This window comes from Monodon monoceros, unplaced genomic scaffold (assembly GCF_005190385.1).
Source record: "Monodon monoceros isolate NGI ecotype Baffin Bay Population unplaced genomic scaffold, NGI_Narwhal_1 Super_Scaffold_1, whole genome shotgun sequence".
NCBI classification, from domain to species: domain Eukaryota; kingdom Metazoa; phylum Chordata; class Mammalia; order Artiodactyla; family Monodontidae; genus Monodon; species Monodon monoceros.
Genome location: NW_021703765.1, coordinates 85757477 through 85765145, shown reverse-complemented (window position 1 = coordinate 85765145; position 7669 = coordinate 85757477).

Below are 7669 nucleotides of genomic sequence, written 5' to 3'. Positions count from 1 at the left end.
CCCTCAGGACCAGGGCGGGGTGTGTCTGAACTTGGCCAGGCCTCTCACTGTGACCACTGACCCCAAGTTACTCCTCTGCGATTTGGGTTTAGTGTCTGGAGTTCATCTGGCCATGGGCACTGAAGTTCCTTCATGGAGAAAAGGGATCCATTCTCCAGGTTCTAGGAAAAGGAGCTGTGTCTTCTCCCACAGACTCCATCATGTGAAAAGAAGTGAAAATGGAGCTGGTATTGCTGAGAGAACTCTCTAAAATATAGCCGAGAGGCCATTGAGGAAGTGTGATTTACGGACATCTCAGCCTGGGTGGAACCTGCTGTTTTGACCACTGTGGTCTTAATGCAGGCATCCGGAACCTCTGCCCAGTGTTCCAGAAACTCAAGATACTTATCAGGCCCTTACCCTAAAATAACTCGATGTTTACCTACTTACCAGACACTTTCCCTAAAGTAACTTGTCACAGCACATTCTTTAAGGACAAATTTTTCCTTTATTGCATTAGAATCAATCATAATTCTTTATTTGTTCTCCTCCCAAATTTTTGCTTCACCACATTTACGTGTACTGACAAATTAAAATATTTCAGTAGCTTTATGTTTCCGTTGAACAGCCATGCAATGTTTTATTGGCAGCATCTGTGTATTTTAAAATATTCTGCCTCAGCAATGCCAATGTTTCATGTAAATGAAGATGAAATGTGAGATTAAAACACTGGTAACATTTTTAAAAATTATAATTCTTGAACAACATTGTGGCTTTTGCCTTTATATGCCCCTGACTCTTTCTTTTCTCTGGAACACTCTTGGTTTATCCAAATTTGTGTCTCCTGAATTACAAATCTTATTATTCTTTGCAGCCTTGATACCGTTTATTGTTCAACATTACATGGTGTCAAAAGTGGGATCCAAAGTGACTCACCTCTACTTCCAACAGTGCCATGGACAGGAGTAAGCTACCTACAAGAGTCCCTTGTACTCAGTCATCTCCTTGGCAGCCCTAGGTCATGGATGTAAGTCCTCTTGGTTCCAAAACTCCCATTTTGGTCAAGATTTTGAGTTGTTTGGGTTTCCTCTGGTGTTGGCTTTATCTGGGAAGGGAATCCTTCATCTTGTGAGTACTCTGTTATGGGGAGTTCAATTTCTAAGGGCACTGCTGATGGGCGGCTGCTATCCAGAATTCCAACTCATTTCAAAACTTCCTCTTGTAAATTTCTCGGATGTTGGACTAAAATTACCCGCCATGACTTGAAACTCTCTTGGTCCACTTGGGGCTCATTTGAGATTTCTAAATGAGTCTATTTTCATGCTCAATTGGGAAAAAATCTATAGGATAAGACAAGTATGGGAAGCATATTGCAACTGATATCTGACGCCCCCAAATGAATCCACTATTTCTTCCCTCAAAGAAACTAACTCAGAATTATCGCAAAGGATTTCCCAGTTGGAAACATCCTCTGAGGTTTCTGAGAGCGTTCTCTCTGGCTCCCTCTGCTTCTTCCTGTCCGTCTGTATGTCCTCACAAGGCTCTCCTCCTTGTTATTCATCTCTCTCTGACCTTCATTTTGCAGAAGGCTGGCTTACTGCCCACTGCCCTGTAATGACAGCCCCGTTTAAAATCAGGTATAATGTAGTTGAATGGGTGGATCAACCTATGATGTCATTTAAGTTAATGAAAAATAACTGTATTTTCCTAAACAAAAAGATTTGAGGGAGAAGAGCAGCGCTGTTTCACAATTTTGCAAAAACTTTTTAATGTCTGACTTCATAGAAGTCTGCTGAGTTCTCGTATCTGCTCCTTCAGTCAAGCTACTGTGATTTGTTTTTTTTTAATTTATTTATTTTACTTATTTTATTTTTAAATTTATTTATTTATTTTAATTAATTAATTTTTATTTATTTATTTTACTTATTTTATTTTTGGCTGCATTGCTGTGTGCCGGCTTTCTCTAGTTGCTGTGAGCGGGGGCTATTCTTCGTCGCGGTGCGCGGACTTCTCATTGCGGTGGCTTCTCTTGTTGCGGAGCATGGGCTCTAGGCACGCGGGCTTCAGTAGTTGCAGCACGCGGGCTTGGTAGTTGTGGCACATGGGCTTAGTTGCTCCGCAGCATATGAGATCTTCCCAGACCAGGGCTCGAACCCGTGTCCCCTGCATTGGCAGGCGGATTCTTAACCACTGAGCCACGAGGGAAGCCCCTGATCTGTTGTTTTGGTTGAAAATCTAGCATTACACAGTTGTGTAGTTGGAAAGAGGAAGGAGTGTATTAATTGCCTTATTAGATAATTATGGGTATTTTTCTTTGACTTCATACTGGAACTCACCAAATGGTGGTTTCTTAGAGGTTTGCCGAGTGTGGAATATGAAACCTTATCCAGTGAAGTTTTCGTGCTCTGTTAGGATGGATAAAATCACTCGTCTAATTGGTACTTGGAATGGATACTGTACCCACACATGATTTTTTGAAATCTAACATTGATCACTCAGAAAATACTGGTTCACTGAGTGATGCAAATTCTCCAAATGTTGGCATATTTCATTTTTCAACATCGAAAAGTCACATGTGTTAACATCTTACAAATCTTTGTAAAACTGGACATGCATCTCTAGAGGTAGTTAAAACCCACTCATTTTCTTTTTCATCGATCTCCAAACCTCCCCTATTTATCTCAAAATGCTTCTAACCTCTTTGGGAACTCTTATCTAGACCACCTCCAACTCCCAGGACTGAGGAAAGAAAGAGAGAGGGAATGAGGCCTCTTAATATACAAACTGCTAAAAGGACTCTCTTGCCCAAACAGCTTCCTTAAAATTGCTTGTCAAGAGCAAATAAATATCTTAAAAGTCTTCTCCACAAATAACGAAAGACTTTAGCCATCTAAATGGATAGACTTATTTATTCCAACTGTTATTTATAAACTAGTGGGTTTTGTATTGTACCTGTTCATGAATAATGTTTTAAAATGAAAACTATGGGATCTCTCTGTGTATCTGTATGTGTGTATATCTATGTATGTATGTTATAGAAATGGTATTTTCTTACCTCCAAATGGTATTGCCAAAATTAATTTGTAGAAGAGCTCTATTTAATTGAGTTTAACAAACAAGCGCTTGCATAAACTTCTCAGAAATACAGTAGAAACCAACCCAAATTAGTTTCAGATTTACGTGATCTGGGAAAATATTCAGTATTATAGCTAGTTTAAGCCTGTTGGTTTAATTAATATAGACATGTCTTCAGAGTTAACAACACTAAGAAAACTACTTTTATTGCACTTAGGTTAACTAAAAGTCAAATAAGTTCATATTATCTCTGTTACAAAATTTGTCAGCAAGAACAATAACTTGGTACGGTGTTTTCATAGGTAAACTAAATAAATGTAAATGGAATCATAGTTTTAGGTGAACTCTTTAAGAATAATTATGTTTTATGATATGTCAACTTAAAAAATAGCTTCCCAAAATTCTTTGGTAACTTATACCCTTAGAATGTTGCTAAATTAAGTTAAATGAGTTAAGCTAAATTCATTAAGTATGTAGTTCATTCCCAAATAAGATACTGAAACATTAATTACTGAACATAGGCTTCCTTTTGCAGAGAAACTAAAGATATTTGGGACAATTAGTAAACATGTTTGGTGCCACACAGAAATGTTCTATGAGGAGGTATGTTTCTAGAAATTATAAAAAGTATAAGTTTGCCAATCTATAGAATGCTAATGTAAAAGAAAGTTCATAATTGCCTCCTTTTTAGTTTTCCCCAGAAAGGTTTCTAAGGGTTTGAAATTTTTAATGTATGTGATTAAAGCGAGAGAGGGAGGTAAAAGAAGATTTATGAAAAAGAAATCTTTGGAAAAGGATTTTATATGTGGTCAGGAATGGATAAGACTGGAATGAATTTAATTAAGTAAATGAGTTTTTATATCAAAAGTAAGCTAATCCAAGTTAAAATTTGTTTTTCTCTCTGTTAAAAGAACGGTTTTTTAGGTTATTGGTCTAGTCTTAGTGAGAAATTGTAAGCAAAGATTTTATTTACCTTTAATATAATCTGTATAGAAAAACAAGGATGCTATAATTTGTAGGTAAGACTTTTTACAACTATTCAACTTTCTGTATTTGCCTGTGAAGTCTTTGTCACTTTGATTACATGAATAAATAAATAATGTTTCACAGTGACCTATGATCCTATTTCACCAAGTGTTTTTAAAGCTTTTGATATTTTTTAATAAGCTTCCCACAAATCACATTCTAAATGAAGTCTTATTGACCAGGAAATAACTTTGAGGCTTTCCAGAAGGTCCCCTGGAATACCTCAAAAGATTTATTTTCTCTCTCTATAAAAGAGAGACATTAAACTAATTACCTTATTTGGTAGGCTAAATTACACGGAAGCATTGTCAAATAAAGGCTGATAAATCTTCCTGGGTTGTATTGTATGGGTAAATGTTACTAACATAAATGTGCTAGAGATTATATGAAATTTCTAAAATTTGGATATGTCCTAGTATAATGTTATCAGTCATAATTCTACTTATTATCTTAAAATTACGTGTGTCACAGAGATAATCAATTTTCATTGTCAATTCCATTCTAATGAATCAGTTCTTTAACATAAAAACAAATCTTGAACGACATATATGAATTAACTCATTGGAATACTGATAAAATGAGGAAAGCAATGCAATTGGAAGTTATCCCCAAAGATGGCCTCCCGAGTTTATCAGAGACATCAAATCTGTCCTAAATAGGACCCAGAAAAACCTGTTTATACATCTATGGGACATTTTCCTCTCCTCTCAGGAGATACAGCGAATAGACTTCATCCAATTGCCTCCCTCTCGAGGGTATAATTAGGTTCTGGGAATGATCTGCATGCTTTTCTCACTGGGTAGAAGCATTTCCTTGTCCCAGAGTCACAGTAGTTAGCGAAGCGCTATTAGAAAAAATTATCCCAACTTGAAATCTCTCTGAACTACATGGTGACAGAGGCTTCCACTTTGTAGGACAAATTTTAGAGTCTGTCTGTAATATTTGGCCACTTATGCAACCTTTTCACTGCACCTACCAGCCTCAGTCCTCTGAACTCGTAGTATATGCACGAATGGAATAATTTAAACTATTAGTTTTAAAATTAGTTGAACCTTTTACGCTGCCTTGGCCTGAAGCACTGCCTTTGGTTTTGCTTAATCTCAGAATCACTCCCTCAGGAAAAATACACTGTCACCATTTTAAATTGTTACTGGCAGTCACATGCAGCTAGGTGAAAGAATATATGAGTCTGCTATGACGAAAGGAGATCTCCTCACCTTCTTCCAAGAATTAACTAAAGCCCTTAAAATTAATACAAAGGTTGTAGAGCAAACTTTTCACAGCATGCTCCTGGGAGACGAAGACCTACAACATCATGACCTGGCAAGTATGTCTACTGGGACCAGCATCTTCACAAAGTCACCCTTCAACCTCGTTGGAAGGGACTTTACCAGGTACTGTTAACTTGTGCCACTAAATTTAAAGGCATTGACTCATGGATTCATGTTTCTCATTCAAAGAAGACAACACCTCCTGCCTGGACTTCACAACCATCTAGAGCCCTGAAACTCAAATTAACCAGACAAAAGCCAGGATGACGAAGCAAACACATCTGCTGTGGATAGCTTTCCCATGATTTGGGACCAGGTCTGTATAATCTTCCTTTTTATTTGCCTTTTCCCAGATATCAATGCTTTTGGTTAGAACATTTGTCTCCTATGGGCACAATCACAGGCTCATTTTGCAAACGAATCCCATTGTTGGATTTGTGGACAACTGCCCTTGTCCAGCACTTCTGAGTTACCTTGGTGAATATCTCCATTATAAGGGTTTGACTGGTTGGCTTTAAGAAAAAGTTCACTTTAGAAGAAAGAAATGCTTGTATTACTTTAGAAATCATGGACATCATTCATTGGAACCCACATGAACGGCCCATCGACCAATCCTTAAATAACTCTGTGCATCGGTATTTGTTTTCTCTTAGTGCTACCACGACCCAATCTCAGGAGAGAATTAGGATGTCAGAGCTGAAGAATGGCACCTCTTGTCTTTTAGGGTGTTCCCCAGTTACAGGACAGATTTATATGGTTAACACTGTGTTAAGGACATCTAAGTACCATTATGCTGGGAACGGTTAACCTTACAAAGATGAACTTACCTAATAACACCTGACATCTTGGATGGGCACCACATGATTCTTGTGCCGCAGCTGCCACTTTGAAAGCTACTGGTTGGTTAGCTGAAACTAACAAAACATTGTAAAGCAATTATACTACAATAAAGATGTTAAAAAAAAAAAAAAAAAAGAAAGAGCTAGTGGTTGAGGACTTCCCTGGTGGTCCTGTGGTTAAGAATCCGCCTTCCAATGCAGGCGATGCGGATTCGAGCCCTGGTCGGGGAACTAAGATCCCACACGCACGAGGCAACTAAGCCCACGTGCCGCAACTACTGAGCCTGCATGCTCTAGAGCCCACACGCCACAACTAGAGAGCCCGTGCACCGCAACTACTGAACCTACACTCTGCAACTACTGAGCCTGCATGCTCTGGAGCCCACATGCCACAACTAGAGAGAAGCCGCATGCCACAACTAGAGAGAAGCCGCATGCCACAACTAGAGAGAAGCCGCATGCCACAACTAGAGAGAAGCCGATGCACCACAACTAGAGAGAAACCCACGTGCTAAAATGAAGATCCCATGTGCCCCAGCTAAGACCGGAGACAACCAAATAAATAAATATTTTTTAAAAAGCTAGTGGTTGGGGCTTCCCTGGTGGCGCAGTGGTTTAGAGTCCGCCTGCCGATGCAGGGGACACGGGTTCGTGCCCCGGTCCGGGAGGATCCCACATGCCGCGGAGCAGCTGGACCCGTGAGCCATGGCCGCTGAGCCTGCGTGCCTGGAGCCTATGCTCCGCAACGGGAGAGGTCACAGCAGTGAGAGGCCTGCGTACCACAAAAAAACCAAAACAGACAAACAAAAAAAGCTACTGGTTGGTTTGGAACTGATTGGAATACATGGCACAGTATTTACTGGGTAATCCCAAATGGAACCCAATGGCTTTGTGAAACTAACTTCTGGCCTTGGGTCCCTCCCAGATGGATAGGATGTTGTACCTTAGGATTTCCCTGGACTCAAGGGCATATTCACACAACTCTCAACACAGCCCCTGAAAATTATCCCTGATGAAAAGCAAGATGGGCTAGGTTAGTCATTTGGCATCTAGTTTTGTTCCCTCACTGGGACTTGAAGATGTCATTGCTCATATAGAAGCTTTAACCAAATTTCCCCAACAAGCTGTAAATCTTTACAATTCTGAAATATCTTTAATAAGAAAGGCAGTCTTACAAAACTGGCTGGATCTTGACACTATAACAGCCTCTTACATTGGTACCTGTGCTATAATGCAAGCAGAATGTTGTCTGAACACCAGGTGAATCTTCTAATGTCACCAACTTAATGAGTCATATGAAAATACAAGTAAATGCCATGAACGACCCAATGCCCAGTTTTGTAGAAACACGAAAAGGTTGGTTAGGCTCAGGTGAAAGCAGGCTAAGATGCTTGCTTATGACATCACTATTGATTGCTGCAATATTAATAAGTGTGTGTGTTCTATGAGTCGTTGATATTCGGTATCTCTCACCGTTGT